The sequence below is a fragment of the Cetorhinus maximus genome, chromosome 2, assembly GCF_964194155.1.
Source record: "Cetorhinus maximus chromosome 2, sCetMax3.hap1.1, whole genome shotgun sequence".
NCBI classification, from domain to species: Eukaryota; Metazoa; Chordata; class Chondrichthyes; order Lamniformes; family Cetorhinidae; genus Cetorhinus; species Cetorhinus maximus.
The window spans coordinates 171,881,480-171,900,039 of record NC_135880.1 but is presented as its reverse complement, the minus strand read 5'-3'; the positions used below and the strand labels follow the sequence as shown (position 1 = coordinate 171,900,039).

Sequence of the window (18,560 nt, the reverse complement as noted above, 5' to 3'; positions counted from 1 at the left end):
GCAAATCTTGCTGCAGGTATTGCTGTTTTCTTCCTTATCCCTATCAAATGAATTGCTTTAGCTCTTTTTTTTGACTCCAGGAGTGTCCTTGGTTTATTGTATTAAGCTCCGCAACTTCACATACATCAGAGGATAGTGGTTTAACAGTGTGTTAATAACCGTCCCCCACCCCCACCCCATTGAAACGAGTGATCTTGTTCAATCCCAGTTCTAGGAAATGTGGTTGGAGAACAGTTTGCTGGTGTCTGAAACGTGAGATGTAAAACATTGGCAAGGGCTGGAGAGTTTTTACAAAACAAAAGACATTCAAACAAAGTCAGAGAATTGAAAGTGGACAATAAACCATACAAAAGTTGCGTCAGGCTGCACTTTATTTTTCTTAGTTTCTCAAAACCCAATTGCAAGATTAAAAAAAAAATTATTTAGTTTTCTGCCAAGCAAATGTATTTTGTTGGAGGGAGGAAGGGCAAGGAATTGTGTTCTTGCAGTGCACTCGTGTAACCCCAGTGCTAACAGCTGCAGTTAGACTGAAGACTCTGCTGAGCTGTTTGACCGAGAGTAACCCCGTGCACAGGAAGGAGGTGAAAGGTAACTGGTGCACACTATTCCGGCTGCAAGTCAACGCTGTCAGAGTCCAGAGCAAACAATTTGTTCAGAACGTCTTGTATAAAGCAGCATGTTCCACCAGTAGACCAATCCAAGGCAGTCTCCACCTTTCTCAGTCTGCTACAAAATATATGCACTACTGACTTTAAAAATGATGTACTTGTTGGAGGGCTAAGACCGACAGTGCCATTAACAATAAAATAGGTTAGAATTTGCTGACAGAATAATAGGGAGCTAGGTTCATGTGCTAATTAACCTGTAATATCCCAGGGTGGACCGGAGTGTGGGGGAGGGAATGATCCCTTTGAATTGTTGACCTTGGTTACACTTTCTCACATCCAGCTTGCTGCCAGGACTCCACCCCATTCTCCCAGTCTCTCCGTCTCTATCACACCTGTTCTTCCAATGCAAACTTCCACAACAGCACTGCTGATATGTCTTCCTTTTTCCTCAAACGAGGATTCCCCACCACCCCCCCCACCGTAATTGAAAGGGCCCTCGACTTTGTCCATTTCACTTACCACATTTCCGCTCTCACCCCTTCCCCTCGCTCACAGGACCAGGATAGGGTTCCCCTTGTCCTCACCTTCCACCCCAACAGCCTCCACATCCAACAGATCATCTTCTGACATCTCTGCCATGTTCAGGATGATGCCACCATTGAACACATCTCCCCCCACCGCCTCGCCTCCACTTTCGGCATTCAGAAGAGATTGTTCCCTCCATGGCACGCTCGTCCATCTTGTTCTCACGCTGACATCTCTGTCCTTGGCCGACTGTAGTGTCCCAATGAAGTTCAACCTAAGGGTGAGGAACAGCACTTCATCTTGCAATTAGGCACTTAACAGCCTTCTGGATTCAACGTTGAGTTCAACAATTCCAGACCATATTCTCTGCCCCCATTTTGTTTCCTTTTTTTTCACATATCAGTCTTAACCTTGTTTTTCTCTTGCTTTTACTTTTGGCTGGCAGCTGTTTATCATTTTGCCATTCACATCTGCTCTGGGCAGATATCTTGTCTCTTTCCTTCTTTGGCCACTCCCTTTGGCCCTGCACAACTCAATCTTATCATTTAGTCTCTCCCGTCTTCCAGCCCCGCACAGAACTGCCCTTTTATTCTTCGTCCCCACCCCCAACCTTTTACCTGTTTAAAACCTATTAAATTTTCTCGTTTTCCCAGTTCTGATGAAAAGTTATTGAGCTAAAAATTTCTCTCTCTGCCAACGCTGCCAGACCTGCTGAATATATTTCTGGCGTTTTCTGTCTTTAACTCAGATTTCCAGCATCTGCAGTGGTTTGCTCTTATAAGAATGCCATAGGTCTTTGGTATCCAGATACAAATATGGGCAGCATTAAATGGGACCAGGAGGAATGCCAATGTCTATGGGCTTTGATACATTTTGTTACCATTCGGACAGTGAGCACGACAGAAATCACAGTTGTGATTGTCAACTCCTTCCAGGCTGTATATTGCAAAGTGACCAAACTAGTTTTCCCACTTTTTTTTATTCAAATGCAGAAAGGTACAGGATAAAAATACAGCCAATAACCGCCACTAATATTTGTGGTCGCCTAGTTAGAATAGATACAATGCTTTTGTTGTGATCATTCATCCGCCGATTAACTGGGGTGGTGCCCCAAAGATGCTATGGATAGCCCCTCCGGAGGTTCCCAGCAAGGTTTGCCTGGCAATTGCCTGGGAAGTGCAAAATTCTGATGAGCAATTGCCCTGCACTGGGAACCTTCCGAAAATGCAATTTAAATCGTGAACTTCAGATAGTTCTGACTGTGTTGCATCAATAGAAGAATTAAAACAGCTTCTAGCTTCTGGGTAACTATTGTACCAACCCACCCCAACCCGCCACGGGACTCCCCTCTCTCCCCGGCTACCCGTACCATAGGACCACCCCCTCGGGACTCCCCCCAACTCTCTAGACCTCCCCCTCAGGCCCGAACTGATCCGAGCTTGACTTCCCCCTCCTTCCCCCAACTGTCCGGCCCCCCCTGGCTGCCCGAAACACCCTCCAACTGTCAGCCCTCCCCCTGACTGTTCAACCTCCCCCCCAACTGTCCGAACCACCCCCCCACGACTGTCCAACATCCCCAGCCTGACTGTCTGACACCCCCGACTGTTCGACCCCACCCCTGACTGTCCGACCCTCCCCGACTGTCTGACCTGCCCCGTGACTGTTCAACACCCCCCCCACCACAAACTGCCCGACTGCTCCCCCCGGCTGTCTGACCACCCCCCCACAACTGTCTGGCCACCCTCTGACTGTCCAACCAACCTCCCCCAAACCCAAATTCTAACCACTTACCTCACAAACCTACCTTCTTCCTGGCTTGAAAGTGGCTAAGTTTACCTAATTTACAGCAGCCAGTGCCGTAAAAATGGGGGCGTGGCCTCCTTCCAACAGATTCTGCGGCGCTCGACTGAAGGCCTCAGAAGTGTGCTGCCCTGCACAGTTCTCGCCTGGCCTGACTCGGGAAGTCAGGCGAGACATGGGGCGAGAAGATTTCCAGGTAAGGACGTAGGAGCGGTGTGGCAATCCAGCCCTAATTGCCACTCCGTGGAAATTCAGGCCCATACAGTGGGTTTGTTGTGACCATGCATCTGCAGTTCTTCTACAGGGGTTGTATGTGAAGATTATCAGAAGCCAATAATAACCGCAGCTCTGCTCCCTCTATTCCCTTCTACAGTTCCCCCACTTCCTTCTCCCCACTACCGCTGCCCTGTTTGCGGGCGTTTCGTTGACCTGATGTTTTGTTGTATTTGTTCATGGGATGTGAGCATCACTGGCAAATAAGCCATCATTTATTGTCCATTCCTAATTGCTCTTGAGCAGGTGGTGGCTCATTGTGTAGGTACACCTACCATTAACTTAGGGAGAAAGTTTGGCCCAGCATTGATAAAGGAGCAACACTTAATTTCCAAACCAGGATGGTGTGTGACTTGGAGGGGAACTTGCAGGTGATGGTGTTCTCATGCACCTGATGCCCTTCTCTTTCCGGGCGGTGGAGATCATGGATTTGGAAGATGTTGATGAAAGGTGCTATGTGATAAATAGTTCCGTGAGAGTGTTACAAATCCCACTTTGCTTTGTGCCATGCTTTCTATGCCCCAATAATAATAAAGCATGCATAGGTCAATAGTCTTTGGCCTGCTCTTAATTCCACTAAGTCCTGTTTGCATAACCAAGTATTGCAACCTGGAGTAGCCTGCAATTATTTTGAGCATTATTTCAGAGTTTTGCTGGAAAAGAGACATGTAAGCTTTTCGTCTTGCACTCAACAGGATACTCACAAGAGTACCAATATAAGGGGAAAACAACAATTTATACTGTATGTGAAGAGAGTGCTGATTGGTTGGCAAGTGGTGTTGCCATGATGAATGCACCATTGATAGTGACTGACAGTTAACTGTCAAGCATTGTTTGAAATTGAAACCAGGCAGTTTGAACCTGATTGGTCAAGGCATTGCCCTAAGGAATGAGTCAGTGAATGGCTGTCACTTATTTTGTTTAGCTGAAACAGGCGCAATGTGTGTACATATTCTTTCTGTCTGCAAAGAACAGGGCCCTGTGTATTAATATATGTAGCTTCCAGTACATGCAAATGCGCCACACTGTGAGACTGACAATCTTAAAAAGGTTGTCTGCATAATTCTTAGCACTTGAGGATTATTTAGCAAATGTCGTCCAATCACGAAATTACATCTAACGTTGGGCACTGTGTTTTGAGTTTTGCAAGCAAGGGTTGGTTGGGTACGGTCTCTACCCTGCCTGTTGAAAATAGCAGAAGGGACATGCTGTTTAATACAATCCACCAGTCTTTGGGATGTACGGCCTCCATACCTAGCATCACACTGGCACTGAAATTCATATATCACATTATTCATTTGTGTGATAGGCATAATGTCTTTTTGGCCTGACAGCAGCATCCTGCTAGTCACGAATACCACTCGTGTTGCTATTGTTATGATATGGCAGGGGTCCATAAAGACAACATAAAGATTATAGATTTTGGGAAAGGTAACTTTCAAAACCAGTAGAGAACAATGGGTAAAGATGAAAGGGAAGAAATATATTTAAGGGAAGATTGAAAGCTGTATGGGGTGTGTAGCTATGTGATTTTGAAAAGTGTGTTGTGCAAGTACAGTCTTGTGAAGGAAGCAGCTTCTAGCCACCAAAAACAAACGTAATAACTTTGCTTTATTTGTTTATGATATTTGCCAGTTGTAAAACTCCTATGTCTCTTTGAAATTTAACAGCTAAAAATTCAACTCCTTATCTATCTCCTAATGCAAACTCCTCTTCAGGCTGCATTTACTAGTGTCCCTTCTTAGCTCACACATTTGCTTTACACCTAACCCTTTGATGATTCAAACCTTGCAGTCTGACTGTCTTCAGTCTAATTAAATTAGTCACGCGCACACACACACACAACATATACACACAAACCCCACAAGCCTGCTTCTCAGTACCACACAGTAATATTGGGGGGAAAAAAATATTTATATTGCTGCATAGTAGCAACATAAAACAGCTAGCTTCACCTGTTACTCAAATTTTTGAGATACCTTGCCCTTCCAGGGTAATCTGAGGTAGACTGGGTACTTTTCAGGTCCGAATGTGATGACCTTAAACCCATTCATGAGCTTGCGTGATATACAGTGCAAAATGATTTGATCAGGGTAGTAATTGTCCTGCAGAGTATCTTCGATGTGCCCTACTTTGCATGGTGAACAAATGGCTCAGGCCCTATTTACAAGGTTGCCAATAAGACCAATCTTATAGCGTGTGGTTCTGTAAGAATCCCAATGCATATATTGACCGGCAAAGGTAGGCTTGTGGTAGACCATGGTAGCAAATCCCCTGGCAGAAGTCTCAACTAGTATGTCAAGGAAGGGGAGTTCATTTGACTGTTCCATTTCATAGGTGAATTTGAGCGCAGGATTGAGCCCATTAAAACATGTAAGGAAATTGTTACATGCAGCTGCGGATTTAAATATAGCATTCTCCATGGCAACGCCACTTGCCAACCAATCAGCACTCTCATAAATACAGTATAAATTGTTGTTTTGGTATTGTTGTGAGTGTCCTGATGAGTGCAGGATGAAAAACTCAGACATGTCCTTTTTTCCAGCAATGCTCAAGTTCTGTACTACCAAATGACTATCTATTTCAGAGTTATAGGGCTGGCCTTTGTGGGATGCCAGGGTTCCTCTCCCCCCTCCCACTCCAGCAGCCCGCCATGCAGGCATTTAATGCTCAGAAGGCATTAATAACTTTGAGACAAGACCTCTGCCCCCATCTGGGCAGGAAGTCCTGTCTCCACATGCTGCTGTTCAACCAAATGTCCAGCAGCTGTCCAGTCCATTAGCGTTATCGGGAGTATATATGGGAGCTGGAACATTTGGCTGACCAGACGTGGGTTTATATGAGTTTTCTTGTGGCAACATTCAATGACAGGTGAGTTTCTTGTACTGCAGAATTCAAAAGATCAAGAGTGGCTTGCAAATCTGGTGCAGTGTGGGCCATGACAGTCAAGGGTAGTCATTCGCAGACTGTAGTTCATGTATGTCTATGTTGGTCAGTTTAGTTTTGGCACAGAGGTGACTGAGGTTAAAGATCTTTCCATCTATGCAGTATTTAATATTCATACCATTGATCTTTGATGAGGTCAATAGCGACCATCAAGTAAATTGTAGACAGTATGTCGGTTATCCCGAAGCCAAAGCCTTACTTGATTCCAGTCCAGATTTTGAAGGCGTCTATTTCAGATCTCCCACTTAAGACAGTTGCAGTCATATCATCATGAAGCGGATGCAGGATTATGATGAAGTCTCTTGGAGATCCAAATTTTTGGAGGACAATCTATCGAGCCTCACGATTTACTGAGTCGAGTGCTTTGGTCAGCTCGATGAATGTTAAGAAGAGTTCCTGGTGTTGCTCTCAAAACTTTTCTTGGATTTTTCTGGCAACAAAACCATGTCAGAGGTTCCTCTGGAAGGTATAAAGCCACACTGTGTGTCTGGGAGGATTTCCTCAGCCACAGGAAGTAGGCGATTCAGGAGAATACGTGTCAGGATTTTCCCTACAGTGGACAAGAGGGAGTACCTCAAAAGCTTCTGCAGCATAATTTATCTCCCTTCTTGTAGATAGTTACAAATGTCACATTCCTGAAGTTGAGAGGAGTTCTTTTTCCTCCCAAATCCATAGGGTGAGTGCATGGAGTCTTGATGTAAGAAAAAGCCCACCAGCTTTGAAGACCTCAGCTGGAATACCATCGGGGCCACAGACTTTGTTGTTTTTCACTCATTTGATTGATTGTTGCAGCTCTCCCATTGATGGTGGCTCACTCATGGATTTTGCCAAATGATAATGGGGGATATCAGATGGAGAGTACCAGCTGCCACTGTGGGTTCATAGTTGAGGAGTTGTTGAAAATATTCTTTCCAGTGTTAATGGATGGCATTGTCATCTTTAAGAAGAGAAACACCATCTGGCTGCTGTGAGGAGCCCCGATGCCCACATAAGTGCCATCTACCCTGTACTCTTTGGAATCTTGCCATCTGATAGAATTTCTCTACCCTATACAAGGTAGCATCTCTTATCCACCGGTAGAATGATAAAGGCATTGCCCATCACACGAACCTTCTCCCACCCAACATATCCTACAATTACAGTAAAGGTAAGTCTCTTTTGACATTTGCAGGTAGCACTGCTGGGATCTTTAAATGTGGGCCCTGAGTTAGTGATGGCTGCAAATACCTCAAGTGTATTGCACCCATGTTTTGGTATCCCCTAATGGATTTATTTTCCTCATCCAAATTATAAAACCCAATAGGAGCAACCAAACAATAGAACCATCCCCACCACTTCATTCCCTGCAAGGTCCGAGTATTTTTTTCTATTTATGGAAAGTGGTGTTACTGGCAAGCCCAGCATTAATTGCCCATCTCTAATTACCATTTAGAAACCACCTTCATGTCAGCTGAATGGCTTGCCGAGTTAGTTAGAAGGGTGATTAAGAGTCAACCACTTTGCTGTGAGTCTCGAGTCACATATAGGCCAGGTCAGGTATGGACAGCAGATTTCCTTCCCCATCAGACATTAGTAAACCATCTGTCTATCGTGAAATGCAACATATACAGAGATGAGGATCGGCCATTGGTCAGATACCCTGTCCTCCATTGATGGGGGTGTTTAAAGGGTGGCAGATTCACTGCTGTCTGTTTTCTACTCCTGCCAAACATAAAATGCAACACACCCTCCGTTTAATGTGAGTTCTTTAACTGCATTTACCTCTTTTTCTGTCAATTATTTTGTATAAAATAGAACTTTTAAAATGTAGGTTGATTTTTTTCAGTGGTTTTTAAAAATTTACAAAAGGCAGGAATCTTTCACTCCCGTCACCAATTCGCCAAGCTTCTTTTGCAGCACCTTCCAAACCCACGACCTCACTAACTAGAAGGACAAGGGCAACAGACACAGGGGAACACCACCACCTGCAAGTTCCTGACTTGGAACTATGTCACCGTTCCTTCACTATCACTCGATCAAAATCCTGGAACTCCTTCCTAACAGCACTGTGGGTGCACCTCAACCACATAGACTGCAGCGGTTCAAGAAGGCAGCTCACCGCCATCTTCTCCAGGGCAATTCAGGATGGGCAGCAAATCCTGGACTTACCAGCAATGCTTACATTCCATGAATGAATAACAAAAAAATCTCTGCATTGGAAATAAGAACAACAGAACATTTGTTGCCTGGAACCTTGATGCATTGTGAGGCAACCTGTGGGCCATTCAGCCCCTCAAGTCTGCTCTGCATTTAGATCACAATCAGAACTACAAAAGGGTTCCCCATCCCTGACATGTAGCTTTCATTCTTAAGGTTAAGAAGCAATCTCAGCAGTCAAGCACCATATATGTTGTGTCCTGTGCACTCCTGTAAAATATCATGTCCAGACAGGCTTTGGTTTTGGAATTCCCAGGTAGGAGAACCAAAACTATTTAAGTTAATCAAAACTCCAATACAAGGATTAGGAAAGAGGTGTGTTCGGATTAAGAATTAATTCAAGAGTCAGTACTGCTCAGCGGATACTTCTACTTCTCCTTTTAAAGAAGCTTAGTTTATTTTTGCTAGTGCTGACGAGAAACAAAGAAATGTTTGTATGCTCTTCCTCCATCATACTAAACCAACATCTTAATAACTGCAAGTTCAAATACAAACTTAAAGCCAGTTCCTCTTTCTGTCACGAACCTTTGGCATCTGCTGGTGAGGAGGCCTAATCACATTTAATTGCCATATTTCTGTCGATAGCCCAAGGTTAGAAAGAGTTTTGACTCACACTTGCTCAGCAGGTTGCAATTGCTCAATGTGAAGCTAAATCATTCGTCCTGTATCTGTAGGACAGTGTGCAACACCAGCCCATTGATTTAGTTGAAAAAAAAACACCTAATTTGTCTAATAATTTACACATTTTTGAGTATATTCTTACCTTAGCAGTCCAATTAAAATCATTAAGTTTCTTTCTGAAATATAATCAGGCCCTTATTTTTTTTTTCCCCTCTCTGCAGGCATTCACACCTCTCTTCATGGCTGTTGGCTGACTTATCTTGGACATCTGTTTGCCATCAGAAGACAACTTCCTTCCCTGCCATTGCTTGCTCCACCAGTATCTCCAGCACAGCATGGCCGAAACAGAATTCCCTGGCCAACGACATTCTTCCTTCAGTTTATAAGAGAGTGCTTCCTACAAAACCAGCATCCTGAAAATATCACCTCACCTCCCCACTCCCCCACCACCCCACTTTAAAAGAAGCAGGCTGTCTCCAAGGAGCTGAATTCATGCTGGCAACTCATTTATCAAACTCAACCTTCAAAACATTTCTGGAATTATTGACAATAACACTAGGCAGACATTATCAATCAGACTGCCCACTGCCGCCCGACATATGCTCCAAGTGAAAATCAAAACCATGAATCTCTTCCATCTCAAATGGCATTCCTTTGTTGCTGGAACGTATATTTCCCAGATGCAGTTGCTTTGGCCAATATTGAAGATTTGGACATTGTTCTGTTCAAGTGATGGCCCTGCCTCAAGTCAAAGCTTACATTTGGAATATAAGTATTTAATGATGAGAGGAAATGCATCTGCTGTGCATTTTGGAAAAATCCCCTCTACTTAAACAATTAAAATTTGCTTAGTTGGTGGAGCATAATAATATATTTGCTATGAACTACAGTTTCCTTTCTTCTGTAGCCTTGTAAAAATGTAGATGTGAATTAAAAAGGGTGTAATGATTGTAGGAAGCTCTGTTGCATCTTTAACCATGCTTAGTACTTATCAATGGATTCCTAACCCTTCAAAAATGTGTTATCATTAGTAAAATAGCTGGTGTTTATTCATAAGGCCTTGTAAAGATTTGTATTTTTATTGTACATAATTGTTAGATATCATCAATCAGGAATTCATCCAACTTCCCTCAAATGCAGAATTAAATGAAGAAGTGAATATTTTAATCCAGTTCAGACCTGCCGTTTCTCAGCTTAAAGAGTTGGAAAGATACCACAGCAGTGATATATGAATATGTGAAATGATTGAAGGGAATGATATCAGGCCCGTCAAGTCTTCCCCATCCATGCAACCTCACACTGTTCACTCTTCTCCTTGCAATGCTTTCTCCCAGGAGGGGTGAAAAAAAAAACCTGTGGCCAATTTAGGAAAACGCTGGAAGATTTCCCTCCAATTCTTTTCAAAAATCAAGCAAGCTCTGGGAGATTGCGGTTGCCTTACCCATCACAAACACAACTAAATAGCAACTTGGTCCCTATAATTGGAAAGGCACTTGTTTTCTTCAAGTTCCCTTTTAAAGGACTATAATAACGGCATGCTCACCACATGACTAGAAAGCTTATTCCAGAGGGAAATCACCCACTGAGAAACAAACTACTTTCTCAAATCCAACCTGTTTTCCTACAGAATTTAAAGGCCTAGCTTCTAGTCCTATAATCACAACACATTTTTGATGACCTCTCCGACAGACTATGTCCAACCCATTCATCGTTTGAAAAACCTCAGCCCATCTCTTCTCCGCCTGGTTTCCAAAGTAAATGGTGCTAACTCTTGCCGCCTGTCATCAAGATCAAGTGCTTTAAGATTTGAAATCTTAGTTGCCCTCCTCTACACCCTCTCCAGTGCCTTGGTATGCTTCGCCACACTTGGAAACCAAAATTGCACGTAGTACTGGAGCCTTTTTTGTTTCATACTCAGTGGCCCAACATTTTTGTTTTCACTATAAGCTACCTCAGACTGTTTGTGCACCAGTAACAAGCAACAAACTTCTAAGGGCCCTTTCATGATCGATTATCTTGACTAAGTGTCCTTTTGTGACATAGAGGTGCATGGACTCTTCAAACCCTAAAGTGGGGCAATCAGTTCACTTTTGAATCCAAACCACTTTGAGAGGCATTTTACCTGGTAGCGGGTTCCAGCAGGAAAGCTTTGATTCCAGCCAGTTTCCCACCATTAGCCAATGGGTGGAAAGGCAGCTCCTGGCATCTGACAAATCAAGCACTCAGCAGGTGTAAGGAAAGCTGAGCGTTGATGTCGATTTGTAGGGTAGTAGGTATGAGAGGAATCCGGTGCATGGGAAGTCTTAACTTTCCTTATGGGGTCTGAAGGAATGCTCCTAATGCTCTTGGCTTCACTAATGAAAGGTTAACAACTTTTCAGTTTCCCAGACAGGTGGAAGAATCAGTGCACCCCATCGGCCCCCAAAAAGACATCGTGAGAATTTCTAACCTCCTATCCTTTTAGCAATGTTTTTGATCTTTCCCCATAAATTCCTCTGCTTCCAGCTTGGTTTCCTTCTTTCTCCCTTATAACAGATGCTGAACTGTATATAGTTTTGTTCCCCTTACCTACGGAAATATATATTTGTCTTGGAGAATGTATGACAAAGGTTCACCAGATTGCATCTGAGGATGAGAGGCCTGTCCTATGAGGAGAGATTGAGTAGAATGAGCCTTTATGCTCTGGAGTTTAGAAAAATGGGAGGTGATCTCATTGAAACATATCACATTTTTAGAGAGCATGATAGAGTAGGTGTTGAAAGGTTGCATTCCCCTGTCTGGAGAAGCCAGAACTAGGGGTCATAGTCTCAGGATAGGGGGTCAGCCATTTCAGACTGAGATGATGAGAAATTTCTTCACTCAGAGGGCTGTGAACCTTTGGAAATCTCTACCCCACATGAGTGTGGCTGTTCAGTTGATGAATATATTTAAGACTGAGGCCCGATAGACTTTGGAAACAGAGGGAATCAAGGTATATGAGGTTAGGGCAGAGAGTGGAGTTCAATGTTCAGCCCTGATGTTATTGAGTGGCAGAGCAGGCCTGAGGGGTTGTTTACTCCTGCTCCTCTTTCTTACGATCTTTACCTTTCTGGTGATCTTATGCATATTCAATGAAGAGCTCTCTGTAAATGCAGGGTAGAAATCTGAACATCATTGGGAATAATTTTAAATTCAGGAACTTAATCAGTGAAGACCAATAATATATATTTTTAAAAACTGATGTATATCACAAACAGGCTTCAGCATTAAGTGCTAATTAGTGTCAATAATGTTGATTTTATGACCAATTAATTATTTTGAACTAAACTAACAGGGAGCTAAATTGAGTCTGGCCAAACTCATTTCACTCAGGACCCTTATCAGTGAAAAGCAGGGATAAGCCTTTATCCCCTCTGTGTGGGCTGGGAGTTGGGCTTATGAATCATAAGTTAAAATTTGGCATAAAAGACACATTACTCCATATTCCCTAGGGACTTTTACCTCTGACAAAAATGGATTGATATACGCCTTTCTTCTAAACTTCAGATATAATATATCCTGTTGGTACGATGATGTAGCGAGGGTAACTTATTACTGGCTTTTATAAGGTCTTGCAAAATAATGTATATTCACATATTGTTTCATTTATGAAGTTATTTGTACACTTATAGCAGCTTAAGTGGGTTGATGCACTGCCGGCAGTGTACAAAGTATAAACTTGTCTTATTACTGTTAGACCCCAGTATTAACAAAATGTGACTGATGATTGGAATCAGCCTCTCTTAAGTTTTTCTTTCGCAAAAGGAGCTTATCAACAAATGGACACAATGTGCCTGTTGGACAAAAAACAATTACCTTGAACAGAGCATAAGTTTATTTAGAAATGGCTTCCTTACTGGAAATGCTCCTCAGTGAAATGTATTAAATAAGCTTGCCTAATGAGAGTAATTAAGTGAATGCACGTATATGTTTTTTGCAATTACATAAGGCTGCCCCTCTGTGGCCCCAACATGACCACACTCTCCATTTGCTGGAAACCCACTGTTGTTCCTTTCTTGTCCTAACTTTATTGACTCTGGTTCAAAACCGAAATCCCGAGACAAAGCCTTTAACTTTCATTTATTTAATCCATGGAGTTATTCAGCCTGCTTTCCTGGCCTCTTCCTATGGTTTGTACAATGTGTTTGGAAGCAGAAGGTGCGCACCCTATAGGTGACAAACACCTTGACAGTTAGCTTCAATGATATGAGCCGGATGAGAGGAGCACACAACAAAATAATCACTTTCAGCTTCACCATGGCTCACCAGTTGATGATCTCTCACATGGGTTCCAGAAAAAAGACATTTGCATTTACACAACATGACCTCAGGACATCCCAAAATATTTTATGGCCAATGACATACTTCTGAATGTTGTAATGTAGAAAACGCAGCAACCAATTTGGCACTGTGAGCTCCCATAAACAGCAATGTGTTCATGACCAGGAAATTTTTATTTAGTGACGTTGTTTGCGGGATAAATATTGATCAAAGCACCAGGGAGAACACCACAACTCTTTTTCAAAGTAGTAACATATGGGATTTTTTGTGTCCTGAGATGACAGACAGGGGCTGGTTTAATATCTTATCTGCCGGAAAGCACATCCAACTGTGTAGCACTCACTCAGCACTGCATTGGGAATGCTCAGTTCTCTGGCATGAGGTTATGAATTTTTAATTTTCAGACTTAGAGGCGAGAGTGCTAAAATTGAGCCATCACTGACACCAGCTATATAGCAGTAGGATAAGGGCACGGGAACTTACACTTGTACATCAACTGGTGAAGTTCTAATCCAGTTCTTGTGACTTGTCTTAGAAAGATACTTTTCACATTATGCTTTTGTCCTCCAGTTTAACTCTGATTCCTGCTTATCCCCCCTGTCCTGCTAGAAGCCACTCTAGTTGGTTTCATGCTTTCTTGAATGGCTCTGCCCACCAGTCCCTCTGCTTCATGCTGTACATGCTGTAGCATTGAGTTAAAGTGAATGGAAAGGCTTTGATCATTAGTCTGGATTGAGTCAAATAACCAACCCAGAGAAAATAGCACTGCTGGTACTACAAGTACGTGAGCATTTCTAAGGCATGGTCTCCACTCAGGGATATCAAAACCAACACAATTATTTTTCTTTACAATCATATTTGGAACAAGAGGGTTGTCAGAAGCAATGTGGGCCCCTTGAAAATTGAAAACGGTGACATTGTAAATGAAACTATGGGAAGAATTTTCCCCTCATCAGGGGGGAAGTGCAGGAGTGGGCACAGGCAGGCAGGCGTTCCCTGTGCGGGTGGGGGAGATTCCCTAAGCCGAGAGTGCGCTCTTTCGTGCATGCGCGCGAAAGAACGCACTGACCTCCCTGAGGCTAAGTGCTGTCTCAGGGAGATCGGCTCCAAATTTAAAACTGTTAAAGAGACAAAATCAAAATTTCCCTGACATGTCCCCTCATGTGACACTGTCACGAGTTGGGACATGTCCATTGCTTGCAGTGAAACCTTTATTAAATATTTAAAAACCCTCATGAAACCTCATCCTGCCCATAGGCCGTTGACAGGTCGGCGGGCACACAGCTGACTCAGCTGCACCCCAGCCGACCTGAAAATTGAAATGAGGCGGGATGACTTCAGGAGTTCCGCCCGACATTATCCTGTGTCATTTTACACGTCGGAGAGCGGGCCCCGCCCCCCGTCCTAATTATCCTGCCCTATGAAATGGCTGCTGCGTTGTTGCATCAGTATTTATAACAGAGGAAGAGGTCAACATGCAGGACATCCCAAGAAAAACTAATATTGAATCAGGGGCAAGGACTCACCAAAATTAATGTTAGCAAATTAACAATAAACAAGAAAATAATGGCACTAAAGAATGACAAATCTTCAGGACCAGATGGTTTCAGTCTCAGATTTTTGAAGGGATATTGAAGCCGCCCTCACTATAATCCTCCAAAGTTCTCCTGATTCAGGAGCCGTTCCTTTAGATTAGAAAATTACACGTCAGTATATTATTTGAGAAAAGTGCGAGGGAGAATTATAGAGCAGTTAGCTTAACATCTGTGGTCAGAAGATTATGACAGTTTAGGATTAAGGATAGAGTGATTGAACACCTTGAACATTTTGAGATGATCGGAGAGATCCAGCATGAATTTATAGATCATGCCTGACGAACCTGATTGAATTTTTTGAAGAGGATACTAAAGTGGTGGATATGGGAATGTTTATGTCTGATATTTATATTGACTTCCAGAAGGTATTTGATCAAGTCTCTCAAAAGATTCTGTTAGCCGCAGTTGAAGCCTATGAAAGTGAAGGCAAATTATTGACCTTGCGAAGGAATAGCTGAGCGGCAGGAGACAGAAAGTAGGGATAATGGGTAGGTACTCTAATTGGCGGGACATGACTTGTGGTAGCCCACAGCAAATTGCATTGTGCCTCAGCTATTCACCTTATTCATTAGCAACATATTTGATTAGATGGAGAACCACACATTCAGGTTTACCGATGACACAGAGACCGGCTGCATTGTAGGTAGAAACATAAAATTGCAAAGAAAGGTTATAGGTTAAATGAATGGGCAAAGCTATTGCCCATTTAGGATAGTTATGGAAAAGGATAAGGCTGGGCTGGGAATAAAAGTTCTAAACTGGGGAAAAGCTAATTTTACTAAAATGAGATACGATTTGGCCCAAGTGGACTTGGAGCAGCAGTTAAAACTGTGTCAGAGCAGTGGGAGGCATTCAGGGAGGGAATAGCGAAAGTACAGGGCAAATATGTTCCCATAAAGACAAAGTGGGGGACCAAGTCCAGAGAACCTTGGATGTCAAGGGACATAAAGGTTAGGATTATGAAAAAAAGAGTCCCTAAAGGAGAATAGAAAGTGCAGAGGGGAACTCAAAAAGGAAATTAGGAAAGCTAAGAGAATACATGAGAAAGCATTGGTGGGTAGAATAATGGAAAGCCCAAAGGTTTTTTTTTAAAAAAAATATATGAAGAGCAAGAGAATAACTAGGGAAAGAGTAGGGCCAATTAGGGACCATAGAGGTAATCTGTGTGTGGACCCAGAAAACATGGGTACAGTCCCCAAATAACACTTTGAGTCGGTCACAATGGAAAAGGACGACACAGGTATAGACATCAGGGTGGAGGACTGTGAAATATTAGTGGAAATTGGCATAGTGAGAGAGGAGGCACTAGCTGGTTTAATGGCCTTAAAAGTGGATAAATCTGCAGGCCCAGGTGAGATGTATCCCAGGCTGTTGAGGGAGGCAAGGGAAGAGATATCAGGGGCCCTGGCAGTAATTTTCAAATCCTTTCTGGCCACAGGTGAGGTGCCAGAGGACTGGAGGACTGTTAACGTTGTCCCATTATTAAAAAAAGGTGGAAGGGATAGATCAGGAAATTACAGGCCAGTCAGTCTAACCTCAGTGATGGGGAAGTTACTAGAAGGAATTGTGAGGGACCGAATGTATCTGCACTTGGAAAGACACAAATTAATCAGGGATAGTCAGCATGGAATCATTAAGGGAAAGTCATATTTGACAAATTTGATTGAATTTTTTGAGGAGGTAACCAGGAGTGTTGATGAGGGTAATGCATTTGATGTGATCTACATGGACTTTAGCAAGGCTTTTGATAAGGTCCCTCATGGCAGATTAATCAAGAAAGTAAGAGCCCATGGGATCCAAGGCAAAGTGGCAGGTTGGATCCAAAATTGGCTGAGAGGCAGGAAGCAGAGGGTGATGTTAGAGGGATGTTCCTGTGACTGGAAGTCAGTTCCGGTGGGGTTCTGCAGTGCTCAGTGCTGGGGCCCTTGCTGTTTGTGGTGTAAATAAATGATTTGGACTTAAATGTAAGGGGTATGATCAAGAAGTTCGCGGGTCACATGAAAATTGGTTGGGCGATAACTAGTGAGGAGGATAGCCATAAATTGCAGGAGGATGGCATATTGTCCACTCATGCCTGTCATGACGCCCTACGCCAATGGCAGAGGTAAATTATGGCCATTGTTTCTGTCATTTATCTGTTTTAAAGGCCAGGTTAGGGAACAAGATGTTAATGAACATATCCCAGGTCAGAGATGGATATTATGATCTAAGGAGATGAAAATTAAAAATGATTTGGGGCGGTCGGGAAATAAACCTCAAGAGAGAAAATGAGGAAAAGCACTAGGACCAGGGGACACAGGGATGGGGGTTTTGAGGCGGGGGGGTTAGTGATTGCGTACAAGAGCAATGAGGTCAGAGATGGGGAGCTGACACAGATGCTGGGTGTATGACATCATGGATGAGATCTGGGAGATCTAGAGTTTAGATAAACCTGAGGGATCTGGACTGCAATGGGGCTTGAGACCACAGAGGTAGGGGTGAGAAAAAAGGAAGGCTGAGGTTTAAAAGCTGTCAGCATTTAGGGGTTGGGCTGGTTAAATTTTGAGTTGTTGAACTGTGGGAATATTTGCGGGGGTGGGAAGTGTCAATGGAGTGAGTGTGGTTACTCAGCACAGCAAGGAGAGATAACAGGAGTGAAAGGAGCAACTGCTAGGAGCATACAGGGTAAAGCACGATGTGTAGGGCATGAGCTGAGGTGTGATTGGAAGTCACCATGTTGCAGAGAGCAACGGTACATCATGGAAAGCTGAAATGGTTGCACATCAATGTTGCGGTTTGAGTTAAAAATAAAGATGGCAGATAGACTCCCTCAACATCTCAGCGTGTAAATAACATGTGCGTTGTGTTATAGAGTCAGAGGAAGAAGGAATAGTTCCAGGATTGATTTTTCGGGTGGGCTGACTTAAAAGATCTCAGACAGATCATTATTGTGGCAGCATGTTTAGAGTGTGAAGAAAGAGCAGGGCAGGGTTTTCTATTAATTCATTATCTGGCACTCCTTCACTGGAAATGGGTAGGAATGCTTTCATGTCTCTACCTATATTAAATAACAACTGTGATGACTTCCATCAACTTTTTGCAGGCAATCCTCTGTTGTCTTTGTTGGAAAGTTTGGAAAGGTTGTTTTTAATTCCAGGGAACACTGAATGAGTGACCTTCTAGCTATCGAAGAAAAACCATTAAGCTGTTGGCTGAAATCTAGACACCAGATTAACCTTATCATGGCAAATGATGAATTGTCAGTTAACATCAGCCATATTAGCCAAAGGAATGCTTATGAAGTCCAAGATACTTAATGACATAGAATTTTACAGAACAGAAGGCCTCAGCCCAACTGACCTATACTCCGGTGTTTGTGCTCCACCCTGCTTCATCTTAAGGCAGTGTAATTGGTGTCGCTTGGATCAGTGTGGTGTAGCTTTCAGTTGCTGATTAGACCTCATTTCGGACAGGCAGAATCAGCAAAAGCAACAGAGTAAGTGCCAGAGGGGCAGTTCTTACAAATATAGCTATAGCTTTTCACTTTTGGTACCACAATAGCATCAATGCATTTGAAGAGAACTGGATTTGTACATGAGGGAGAAAGGAGAAGAAGATTATGCTGATAGGATGAGAGGAAGTAGGATGATAGGAGGCTCATGTGGAGCATAAAAACTGATATGAACTTGATGGGCCAAACAGACAGTTCCTGTGTTTT

General features: G+C 43.1%; 1 long non-coding RNA gene across 1 annotated transcript in view; it reads left to right on the top strand.

Annotated features, from left to right (window-relative positions):
* The first annotated feature begins 248 nt into the window (after positions 1-248).
* The window catches only part of LOC144699670 (uncharacterized), a 72,402-nt gene continuing 54,090 nt past the window's right edge, over positions 249-18,560 (top strand). The window contains exon 1 of the long non-coding RNA XR_013580584.1: positions 249-588. This is a non-coding gene — a long non-coding RNA (uncharacterized LOC144699670). The remainder of the gene's footprint in view (positions 589-18,560) is intronic.